Source organism: Aythya ferina (assembly GCF_964211825.1).
Source record: "Aythya ferina genome assembly, chromosome: 4".
Taxonomy (NCBI): Eukaryota; Metazoa; Chordata; class Aves; order Anseriformes; family Anatidae; genus Aythya; species Aythya ferina.
The window spans coordinates 29453914-29466704 of record NC_140300.1 but is presented as its reverse complement, the minus strand read 5'-3'; the positions used below and the strand labels follow the sequence as shown (position 1 = coordinate 29466704).

The 12791-nt window shown below is 36.0% G+C and overlaps 1 protein-coding gene across 4 annotated transcripts in view; it reads left to right on the top strand.

Moving 5' to 3' along the window:
• The window catches only part of DLC1 (DLC1 Rho GTPase activating protein), a 278334-nt gene that overhangs the window by 132199 nt on the left and 133344 nt on the right, over positions 1 to 12791 (top strand). The window lies entirely within an intron of this gene.

Below are 12791 nucleotides of genomic sequence, written 5' to 3'. Positions count from 1 at the left end.
TTCGGCAAAGTAGGAAATAAAATAAAACCTTGCACTTGATTTGATCACCCTTAGGCATCAGAACAGAGTGATTTCCCCTGACTTGTAAGGGAGGCTCAGAGAACAAAAGACCAGCTGTACTTTTCTCTGAAGCACGCATCAGAAATGGAGATAGCAAACAGGGCAGAGATTACCAGTGATGGCCAGGAACTCTTCTCCTCTCCTGTTTACCATATACTCCTGTACTAAGCCAATTTTCAGAAGGAATCTCTGGGCACAACTGGCAGAAATACTGATAGCGTGCTCTGTTCCTGATTTGTGTCATGAAACGTCTGTAATATTGGGTCCAGGCATATAAAAGCTGAAAATACTCAGGTGGAAATTTTGAGCAAGACCAGACAAGACCAAAAAAGACAATCTAGGAGAAAAGATAACTACATTATTGAAATTCTTTGACTCTTAGGAGACTTACATTAGACAACTTGCAATAGAAATAGGAATAACATCAAGTCATACTTTTCAGTACTTTGTAATTACTGATGGTCTTAGCAGATTTTAATTGCTATCAGAATGTTTAGATTTTCTACAACAGACAGAAATTGTAGCTGAAAAAGATTTTATATACCTTCTTGAGGGTTCTTAAGGATAGAGGTTGTCTGCAAATAACAATTTATAGTAATGAAATACTAAAGCATTCTCTTGTGACATATTTTCCTTAGCCTCACCTTCATCATAACTTGTTTGTGTATCAGTATCTCTGTGTTCAGGACTGCACAAGGTTACTGTGAGTCAGTTAGGGACTTACAGGTTTCATAAGACGTAGAGCAATGAGGAGAGTGAGTTCTGAAATCTATGGTACTTTGTGTGGTGTTTATTAAGCTGAAAGTTTAGGTTATTTAGTCCTGTTCAAATGCAGCTTTCAATTTACATGCAGTTGTAAATGCCGTCACATTCTCACAATCACAGACTGAGTTTGTTCAGACCTCTTGGAAACACATGAAAGCTTGTTATTAATACCTACAGCAACATCATCTCCTGTTACTGCCATTACTTGTCTTCCTGATGTCCACTGAGAGAAGTTCTCCAAGACAAGATGTCATATATCCGTAAGGGAATGCTTTAAGCCAACATCTTTTTCCTGCTTGGATTTCAGTTTTTGAAATGATGCCTTTTTATGATGTTTTTAGAAGACATTCATATACTTTGTTGTCATATAAGCCAAGCTCAGTACACACAGCAGGGAGTTTAATTGAGCTTCCACAAGTGCCTATGTTTCACTCTCTCCATCCGCATTATTTCATGGACTCTGTAAAATGTCCCTGATTCTCCCTTCACAGAAGTTCATCTGTTCCTCAGACTAAGTGCTGAGGTGCTCTTCTGTGTTCAGGAATGTTTTTCATTATCTTCTCAACTATATTATCCTGCCTTTAAAAGAGATGCCAATAGGAGCTTAGTTGCAGAGTTCGGACCTCATGCTAAAAACTCTGAAAAATATGTCAGTTTTGATCTGGATATGCTAACTGAAGTCGTCTGTTTGGATGGTTTGACAATTTTGAATTATGTTAGCCAGTCAATTTTAAACCCATGTTACTGTCTGCATTTCCAGTCCATGCTTTCTCAGCTTATAAATGAGACTGCTTTGGGAGACAGTGCACAAAGTCTTACTAAAGTCAAGGTACATTACATCTACTGCTCTCTTCTTGTCCATGTAGCCAGTGATTTCATTGTGGAAAGCAAATCAGGTTGATGACTTGCTCCTAGTAAATTAGTGTTGACTGCTCCTGATTGCCTTCTTTTTACTCATGTGTTTGGAATGGTGTGCTCCAGGATCTTTCCCTGGACTGAGGTGAGCTGGCAAGTGTGCAGATCGTTTCCTCTTTGCCTCTTTTGAGCATGGGTGTGTAAGTCTTTTTCCAGCCATCACAGCCATGATTTTTCACAGATGTTAGTGGGCCTGCAACCACATCAGTCATCTGTTTTAGCATCCTTGGGTAGATTTTATTTAGCCTCACAGGTTGGAATACATACAGCTTCTATAAATAGTCCCTAACCTGTTGGGTCCTTACTTCTCCTTTCTCTCTCTAAATCATCCTAAACCCAGATGGCAAGAAGTAGGATTTGCCTATCAGAAGTGAATCAGAATGGTCTATTTTTGACGAGATTAGAAGTATAAAATAAAGATGAGTATAAAGAGGCAGACTGTAAAAGTCTTGATCTAATATAGGTTGGCTTATTTCTTTCTTTCACTCTCCTTGGCACCAGCTACTAAAGGCTGAGGTTTTTTACAGTGACCTCAAGGTGATGAGTACCCCCCAACTCCTATCACTGCTTTTATTTTCAAATCAAAACACGGGAAAATATAAAATAGAACTTTTATTCTAAGCTTCTGTTTTGAGACACATTTTTATAACTTGCTGCAAGCACACTATATTCTTTCCTCATCGAGTTCAGTGTACAAATATTGAGTTTAGAAGGTCTTAAGTACATGGGTGGTCAAGGGTAATGCATTGTTGTGTTCTTTCCAATGAAAAACAGGCACCAGTTTCCTGGTAGAAGGACTTGTATAGTGTTGTTTTGTTTGTTGGGTTTTCACTAAGACATATTTTTATTTACTTGGCTGCCAAGACACAAGCCTTAAAAAAAAAAAAAATCCTTAAGAAAAAACAACAACAAAAAAAAAAACCTACCCTTTCTGTGGCAGCTTTGTAATCTAAATTTACATACAAAACTAGGAAGTAACATGGGTGGATTTAAACTTTACATTTATTCTACCTGTATAATTCAATAATTCATTTCACAAATTCTTTTTTTTCATATGAAGCACATCTATTTTGCCAGAAATCTACTTTGCCAGTCTGCAGACTATCTGCTTGCAAAAAACACCTACTCTTTTCATGTGGTGAAACAGGATTTGTGGCTTTCTGGAGTTCTTTGCACCATTGTTAATGGCCAGGAATATTTTTAAATGCTTGTGAAATATTGGTTCTAGGAGAGTTGAGTGTGAACATGAGATTCAGTCAAAAGTGTTTTTGCAGAAAATGTTTCATACTTGTAATAGTCCCTCTTAACTAAAATATGGAATAAGTCAAACTGTCCTCAGGGGACTGGTATTAGTATGAAAGCCAAGAGTGTGCTTGGACTCTTGTGTGCTGTTTCCCTCTGGAAAGTTTTGAAAGCTTAGAAACTGTGAACTACATTTTTGTACTATGCCACACAAAGTTTGGGAAAGTTGAAACAATTCAGAAAGAAACTGTTCTATTAGGGCATGATCCTGGGGAAACACAAAAAATTGCCCAGCACTTCACAGAATTGGACCCACTTATTACTCTCAGGATCTGCAGTGCATCTGTTTGCAAGGCCGAGTGAGATTTTCATGGGAATAGCGTGGGAACACAAATGTTGATGAGATATTTCTTTGCTTAGTGCCTGCAGAAACCAAAAATAAAATTCAGAACAAAATAAATACATAAAATGACCTTGAAAGAAGACCAATTTTGAAACTTCTGGAAAAGGAAGGATCTTAAAAAGACTGTCTTCATAGTAAATGTAGTGATTAGTAAAGGGCTTGATACAAGTCCTTACTTTTAGTGGTAGATATAAATTTCTGTGCAGATGTGCACAAACAGAACTGTGTCTTTCAAAAGGGAATGGAGACAACATAAATGAGACGGTTCTGAGTCAGGCAGTGTCAACTTGAGGCTTCGTTACTGGAGTAATTGGCAAACATCTGACTGACCTTTGCAGAATTCTGTTCTGTTTCTGTACTAATTTGTCTTTTTTCTTTTTTTCCCCACTAATTAGAAAGATATCATCAAAATGGAAATTCTTTTATAGAAAATAATATTGCTTGGAACTTGTATTAGGTAAATGAATGCCAATATTGAATGTACCCAACTTTTAAGTATCTCATAAAAGGAGTTTATAAGATATAGGATTTGCAGACAGAACTTATCCTTCACAAGCTGTTGTTAGCTGTTGTTTGAATACAAAAAGATTATACCTGTTAATTAAGAAAAAATAGGCTGCCATTTCTATGGCTGAACCTTAAGGTGGTGAATGGAATCTAGAGTTCACTACAGTTGACTGCAAAACATCTCCCAGGTGTAAAATATTTCTTCCTTCCTCCCAGACATGGAAAATATGTCAGCAGCATGAGAAGTTTTATAGACAAACACTTCTATTGGTTTCTGGATTTTTATGACATCAAAGATTCTAGTTTGACAGATAGTACCTGGGAAGAAAATGGCATTACTGCACAGAGATGGAAGATGTGTAGTATGTGTGTTCTCTGTGCCTGTGGCTGTTCATGTAGGTATGTACTACGAAAAGTTTGCTCAGGCATTACCAAGTTAAGCAAGGAGCTGCAAGATTCTGAAGACATGTAATAGGAGAAGAAATGTACACCAGACCTGGAGCACTGCTTATACTGGTAATAATTCCAGCTGAGGAAACTATATGGAAGGTGAAATATGTATTTGTCTGGTTTATTAACCATACCAGGGGAACCAAGCTTTTGGCTATATGAGCAAAGGAAACTTGATACTCAGTTTGAGCAGAGTTTTGGTATTAAAGAAGAAATGGTTATATATTTCTTTCCTCAAACAAAAGAACAGGGATTTGGTTACAAGCATTTTAGCATAAAACAGCTGTGCAGATGAATGTTTTGTTTTCCAAAGAGAGTTTTCATGGGATTGGAGTATTTTTTAGAACTTTCATTGTTATATTTGGATTAAAAAAAAACTACTGTGCGTCATCTCCTTAGGCCCTTTTAGGAGACATTGCTCCTGTTTTTTTTCTCAGTGATAAAGAACTTCTCATCTTTCCTTAGTATATATTTTGGCTTTTTTCTTTTCCTCTCCTTTCCCTAATGGAAAAAGGGGAGTTATTTTCATATAAACAATACATTTCCTACTCAAAAAAAAAAGATATATATTGAAAGAAACAGAAGTTCTTGAATGAACTGCAAAGCAGTTTTCTTACTTTTTCACTCACAAAATGTCTTCTTGTTTTACTGTATCTATCACCCCCAACCTTGAAAAGTGCTTAAAGGTTAGCACACTGCATATGCAGAATACCCCAAGAACCTCAATTTCCTTTCAGCTATCCTTCTCTTTTATGACTTAGAGAAATAGTGTAAGGTTACAGTAGTGTTTGGTGATTTTTAAACTCACACTCACTATGAGTTGGAGCATGAACAAACTGAGATACTAAAAATATGATCAAATAGACAAACAAGTTCCAGATAGTATATTTGAGAATTTATTCCCTTTCCTTCAACCTCCCTATCTTCCCCAAGACAAAGCTACTGTGGTTATGTGCTTCTACTTCTTGTCATTTGCTTTCTACTTGTAAGAGAAAACAGGGTCATTTATTTTAATTGATTTTGCTTCACATTTTAGTAAAACAAGATGTGGCAATTATCACACCTAGGTGTCTCAATAATAACTTAAGGATATACATTAACTTTGCACTTACAGTCTTAGTATCACCTCTAATACCTGCCAAAGTTATATGTTCTTTATTCCAGAATAAAATCCCCCAGTGGCTCTCCCAAAACTATTGCTGATTCTGTCTGGCATGCTACCCACCTCCTCTCTCCATCACCTTATGATTATCATTGCTATTATATGACTCTTCAGTTCCTGAGTAAAGAGCTGTAATCTTCTGTAGAAAGTAACAGTTTCATCATGATAGAAGAGATACAGCTTTTGTAGAAATTTATTCCTCTATGCCTGAATGAAGTTCAAGATCAAGAGCCTCTGTAGGGATTTGCTTTTGTTCCTTTCCCACCTGGTTGAACAAATGTACTATCACAGTCACTGAATTCACATGAGATTATTAACGTAAAGATTTGTGCCAAAGTATACGTAGCATGTTTTAAAAATTAGTTTCTTGGGGTTTGCTTTTTTATTTTGAGAGAAAGGAGGAAGGGGGGAAAAAAAGGAAAAAAAAAAAAAAAAAAAAAAAAAAAAAAAGCAGCCTGCAGCTGCTGACAATGAGAAGAGCAGCCAGATGGGGTTACCTGCAGAGATTCAAGAGCAAACTCACACAGCATCAGAGTGTAAGTGTCAACAGTTTGCTTCCTTCCCAGTAAGCATCAATCAGTTGCTACAACACTCTACATCTGATTTTCTTTTTCAGGATATAAAGCTTAACATAGTAAAATCTTCCTTGAGTAGCATAAATACCAATCTGTTATATTTCAAGAAACTTGAATAAGATTTTATTCTTGCTAACCCCAGAGAGATCCAGGAGACTAATGTTAGCAAATTTTAAAAAAGTAGATAGCAATCAATTAGTAGATTTGGGGTGACCTCATGGAAAGAGCACTGGAATCAGATTGCTCATTTACATATCTGATGATTTATATTGCTAATCTGTTCTCAGTTAACTCATGAACGTGCAGCTTCTGAATTTCAGTAGACCAGCACTTGCAGCAATGGAAAAAGCTTACTGATTTTCACATCTACAGCCTTCAAAATTAGTAAGAATGAATTTTTCTTGGGATGAAGGGTAGGAGTTGCTCCTTTATTTTCTTTGAGCATTCGAGGAATGGTGAAATGATGTTTTTAATTTCCTCTTTTACTCTGGGAGTAGGTGCTCAAAGTATTAGGTAACTTAACTTACAGTCATCTGACTTTCTATCATCACGACTGAAAGATTTTTTTTTATTTGCATGAAACATGGAATTATTCTAAGGTTGTAAGTCTCATACATAAAGAGATGAGAAAAGATTAAAATCACCTGGGATTCTTGTCAGCCATGCGGAAGCATTTTCCAGATTTAAGGGCTTTAAGGCAAAATCATATTTGTAGACGTTACATGATGTTGAAACAAATGGGAAACATGAGATTTTAATTATCTCTTACTGCTGCCTTAGAGCTGGGTGCCCTTTGGTTCTCAAGTAGTTCAGCTTTGCCAATGTTTCAGGGTTTATTGATGTGTTTGTTATTGTAAAAGGTTTTATAAGATAAACATTAGCTAAACAAATGACTTCTGAGCTTGGGAAAAAGCTCTGTATGTGTAAATGAACCCTAATAGAACCTCTGCTGATTGATGAAAAGCATGAGTACTCTTGGGGCTGCTCCAGTTCTAGAGGTAGTGTGTCACATCTCAGCTTTGGTGTTAACATTCAAGTTATATTTCCTTTAGGGAAGAGATGCATATGTTTGGTGGAACTGGAGCGAAGCACACAGTGTTACTATCAGAACCTATATAAAAGTTCCTTAACGTTAAACTAAAATTTAACTGACCCCTTATTCAAGGGCTGTATGTCCAGCTCAGTATTTAAAGAGCAGCTCAAGTGGAAGCAGAGTTCCTCGTCTGGAGAAGTTCTGGGAAGTATCAAAACCAAGTTTATTTTATACATTTGTTTTCATTTCAAGACCTGATATGCAAATAATGTGAGGTCTGACAACTGCTACTTAATTAGTGATTGTTAGGGTGTGTGGGTGTGTCTTTTGTTGGTGATTTTTCCCCAGAAATGTGTGGTAAGGGATGTCAGGGTACTGAGAAATTCCCAGCTGCTGCTCTGAAGGCTAAAGTCTTCAGAAGCACCCCTAAAGAGACAGGGCTTTATTCTATACTATGGCCAAATTCTACTTAATGAAGGACAAGCTGCAGACAGGCTGTTGCTCTTATCTGTCATATAAACCAGCTGTATGCGATCCTGACAGACTTCAGAGTGCTGGAAGCTTACCCTGATCTATGGCAAGCCCATCATAACACCAAACACAGTGCAAGACAGGATCCTGCATCATTGTTTTTGCACTTCCAATCCAGCCAGAGTCCCGCTATGCCAGCTGAATGACGAAGATGTAGGAAGCTACCAGACCACCCCAAGCGCATGCTCTTGGCAAGCCTCTCAGGGAGGGAGAACTGCCAACCATCCAGCACTAACTAGAAAGGGTCTCTGTGCGTGACCTCAGTGGCATAAAGAGGCTCAAACAAACAGAAATACCTAGGCAGCAAAAAAGTGGCTGGGGAGAGGCATGCAACTGACTGAAGGAGAACACATGCAGGCAAGCATACAGCGTTGTACTTCTACTAGAACAAAATTCATAGACTTGTCATAAATTTAGCCAGACTTCTGAATGTGATGTTAGTTCCGTTTTAAAATTCAGTTAATTAATTCATGCAGCTTTATTGTTGGGTGGATTTTAATTGCCTTCTGCTCTACTTTTAGTAATTGCAATCTTCAGTAAAATGAAAGACCACAAAGAAGAAAGACCTAACCAGAATTCCACTTCTAAAGCTGGTCTGTCTTGAAAGTTGGTGGTGGTTTTTCTTTTTTCTCATTCTGTATCCAAATGAAAATAATAACCAAATTGTAAAAACTGCAGAGAGCTGAAAACTTGCTTAAAATAATTTTTGTGAAACTTGTGAAAAATTAATAATTCTGAATTATAAACCAATATTTTTACATTATTGCTATGACTTCAGTTAAATGCTAGTGTTTAGGCTTTTTAACATGTTTGTTTTCCAAATCAAGTTCATTAACACTAAACGATTTGGCTTATACTTTTCTAGGGGAGATATTAATTCAATACTTTGTAATGAGGATATAACTGAGAAAACTGCAGATTATGAACTGCAGTATTTCCATAATTTTAAGCCATCTGAGTGATCATGGATTTTTCTTCCATAAAATAACCCAGTTAAAATTAATTACTAGTTATTTGAATTAAGAAAACTAGAGTATACCTTCTAAATAAAATAAAACATCTATTTAAGGACTCCAGGTGATACAGAACATGCACTGTTTGAGAAGTTATATAATGCTTAAAATCTGCTTTCTATCTGAGCATCGATGACATCAACTTTCAAGTACAAGATTGTCCATTTTTACTGGAAGAGAGAATTGTCTGTCATTTGGTTCACCAGTCCTTCCTTGGTAATAGTATATTGTGTTGATGTCACCTAACTAACTTTCTTGTGAGAAGCTAAGCTTATTCTTTTTTAAAATTCTCTAAAGAATTTTAAATTTTTTTGAGTGTTTTGATCATTTGGGTATAAGGAAGACAACAGATGTACTTCAACCTATGTAATTGTTGCTGGTCTCAAAATCAGTGATCCTATTAAAAAAAAAAAAATCATAGAAACTGGTCTTTTTTGCTCTTACTGCAATATTCGATTTCCAGATTTCTCAAAAAAGAACGTGATGATTTGTTTTTAAAGCAAATCATTTCAGTGAAAAATATAGGCCTTACTGCTACTTCACATGTAGTATCCAGTAAGGTGAAAATTTAGACTATGATTTTTAATTGCAGCAATAACAGATGATTACCATAAAAGTGATTCCAAAAAATAAGGTGGTGGATTTGCAAGAGCCTAAGCTCAGCAACAGATGCACTTGCCCACAATTATATAAAGGCTGGATTTTTCTCTTTCTAGTTGAATCCCAGTATAGTAATGGGTATTCTGGAGTCTTCCTTTCACTCTGGGCAGTAGAAGATATTACCCCCACAGGCAAAACCCTCTGATCTAACTTTGTTTTAGATGAGGGGAATCTAGAAATCTTTGAGATCACTTTTGAACCTAACCTTTCCATGAACCATTGATAACTGGCAGGAAGCATTCTATTAACTTCTACCTAATTATCTATTCAAACACATGCATGAAAAAAGACTGGACAGCTGACAGTCTTTAGTGATGGAAGGGCCTTGTCAAATATTCATTGTGGATGTTTGGCAGTATTGAAACTGTGGTTCATGTAGTGCCAAATGTACTTTCTCTATTATTGTTGTAACAGACCATGAACTCAGATGTATTATTCAGGGGGTAGGGAGTGTGAATTAAGTCACTTCTTAAAATAAAGAAGCTCATTTGGAAATTTGAAGTTTATTGCTAGGTTATATAAAAACTTCCCTGTCTACTGTAGCCTTTTGCAGAAGATTCAATCATGATACAGCTGTTCATGTTTAGTGAATGCAAGGAAACAAAAAGATAATTACCTTAATTCATAATGGTTTTGCCTGCAGATTTTGGATCAGTATTTTAAAAAATAAATAAATTATGGTTTTGCACCATAATTATGGGAGAGTCAAGTTGCATTCAGGTTCCTGCCGCTCACAAATAGACTCGCTCTTCTCTGCAGATAACACCTTCCCCTTCTAAAACTGCATGCATCTACTGACTGTACTGCTTCTGTTGTAGAAACCTACAGTGCTAAGTATTTTTGCTGAACTCAGTCAAAATTCTGCCTCCGTTATAGAAGGAAGCTAACAGGGTCAGGGGATTTTTTTTTTTTTTTCCTCTTTCAGTAGTGAAAAATTGCAGACAACATTGGGTGCAGTTCATATTGCTGTACAGAATTGCTTGTTCAAACATCCAGTATCCTTCGTCTTTCCTCCACTTTGTCTGACAAAAAAGTATTTTGTGTCAACCTGTCCATGATGAATCTCTCATGGTCACCATTTGCAATGACAGGCTTTTTTACATGTTTATTTCTATTTCCTGTTTAAAATACTCCCAAGAGCTCAAAAATCAGATATTCAGATATTCCAGCTTTGGGAAAACAAACATTTTATGTGAGCAAAATCTTGATTTTAAGTTGAAATTTCCACCATTTTCCACTGTTTTGTTTGTAACCAGGTGACAGTCTTCTACCAAACTTCTAATAAAATTCAAAGGAAAGGGTTATTCAACCCAGTGTTGCATGTATTCATTTATATCTGAGCAAAGCAACTGCAATTTTAAATTAAAATGCCCCATCAATATATTTCACTTACTCTTTACAGTCATATTTGCAGACAATACACTTACAGGGAATCAGTTGCAGTAGAGCAAGGATGCCTACAGAAATACGAAATATGACATCTGAAGTAAGTTTTAACTAGGTTAAAATCCCACTATTTAGCGTAAAACAAAGTCTTAGGTATATTTCAGCAATGATCTGATAAGCAAGTCATACCTGCTTAGTCCTCTAGAGGGATTTCATTTCCCCCAACCTTGGCGTGGTGCTGTTATGGGCACATACTATTAAAAACATAGAGAGAAATCTGACTTTGGGGGGTGTTGATATCTGAGGGAATATAAAAAGAGCATATAGCTGGCTTTTGGGGTTGTTGGTTGGGGGGGGGGGGGGGGGGTTATTTAAATATAAAAAAAAAAAAAAAAAAAGATGCCCTAATCATGTGGAAATTATTAGTCAAGTTCTTCAGCTCTGTGAGGAGTGAAAAATAATGTGAAGTTACAGTGAACCCATCTGGCCAAGCAGGAAAATCCGGCTTAATTGCTCCATTGCCAGAAATGTTAAATCACTTCCTGGGAATGCAATTCATTTGGACCATATGGAACTCATTGGAGGAAGATCCCAAGAGAATTCAAAACTGTACTGGAGATGAGAGCATTTCTCATAAGTAACAACCATGTTCTCCCACTGGGCAGCATGTAAGCAGCATATGTAGCTGTATTAACAAAAAACTAAACCAATAATAGGGCTGTCTGAGATGGTGTTGGATGAGACCCACTCACTGTTTACATTAGTTAAAAGTTTCAAGAAATGTTATGTTCATTTAGGATTTTGTTCTCAGCTTTTAAGTGGCAATAGAACATTCTGTCAGAATTTTTAGCTCATTCTACTTCTTTGCCAAGAACGGGAAAAAAAAAAAAAAGGCATCTTGATTCAGTAGAATTACTCTGTTTAGAAAACATACGTTTAGGACAATGCTTTCAAGTATGTATCTTTGTGGATAATGATATAAAAGACATTAAAAATCAGGGCCTTTACATTTACATTATTTTATTAAAATAGGAAAAGTTACAATATTTTGTGAACTAAGCAAATCTAAACCTTTGACTAACAATGACACAAATTCTTAATTAATGAGTAAGACTTGTATATATATGTGACTTTAGGAAAAAAAATCATAACTGTTTTAATGGATTTGGAATTCATAAGTGTGCTACAATACTAAAAAGTCAAATATTATTATTTGCTGTCTTGCAACTAAAAGAATGTTGCTATTCCTTAGGAAAAATGATTCCTATTCTGTTCTTAAAAAAAGATAATTTATTTTCATATCTTTTGATGCTGATATTATATTTTATGCTTCTTCATCTTAACTAATAAAAGTACAAACTTTATGACTTACACATCTGTCCTGAGGTAATGTCCTACATTAATCTGTGTATTTTCAGCTACTGAACTAAACCCACTTAAAGTCTGTAAGAACATTTAGACCTAACATCTAACAAAATTTATGTTTGGTTGTAAATAAATGTGTTTTGGTGATCATAAATTAAAAATATATATATATATTTTGGGGAAATAACTAGAAGAAACAAATGACAAGGTCAAAAATGTTTTAAAAACAAAGTTTGTTGCCTGCTAATATGAATCACAATAGAGTTGATTAATTTACCACTTTCTCTTTTGTGGCTATAGAAATTTAGAAGTAATCATTCAGGTCAAAGGCACTACTAGTGACTCACATTGCAGTTATAGACAACATTATTGAAGTCCATTTAAGCTTGTCATAAAACCACCAGAGAAATTATCTTCCGTACTCATCACTCTGTCATATCCCCATTGAGTTCTATAATTGCTTCCCGCCAGTCCACTGAATCACTGCAGTTCATCTTGGCCTTATATTTTCAACCTTAAAAAGGCCTTCACCATCAAACCATTGTCTCTTTCCACAGATGATGATTTCAGTGCTGACACTGTTTGTTGCCACACCTCAATGGTCAATGAGTGGTTATCTGAATTTTGTCTTCTAAGGTTATTCTAAAGAATGCCTTCACATCTTGTTTTGCTTTGGCTAAGAAAGCTTAAAACTAAAAAATGGTCATAGCCTGTTCCCATCTTT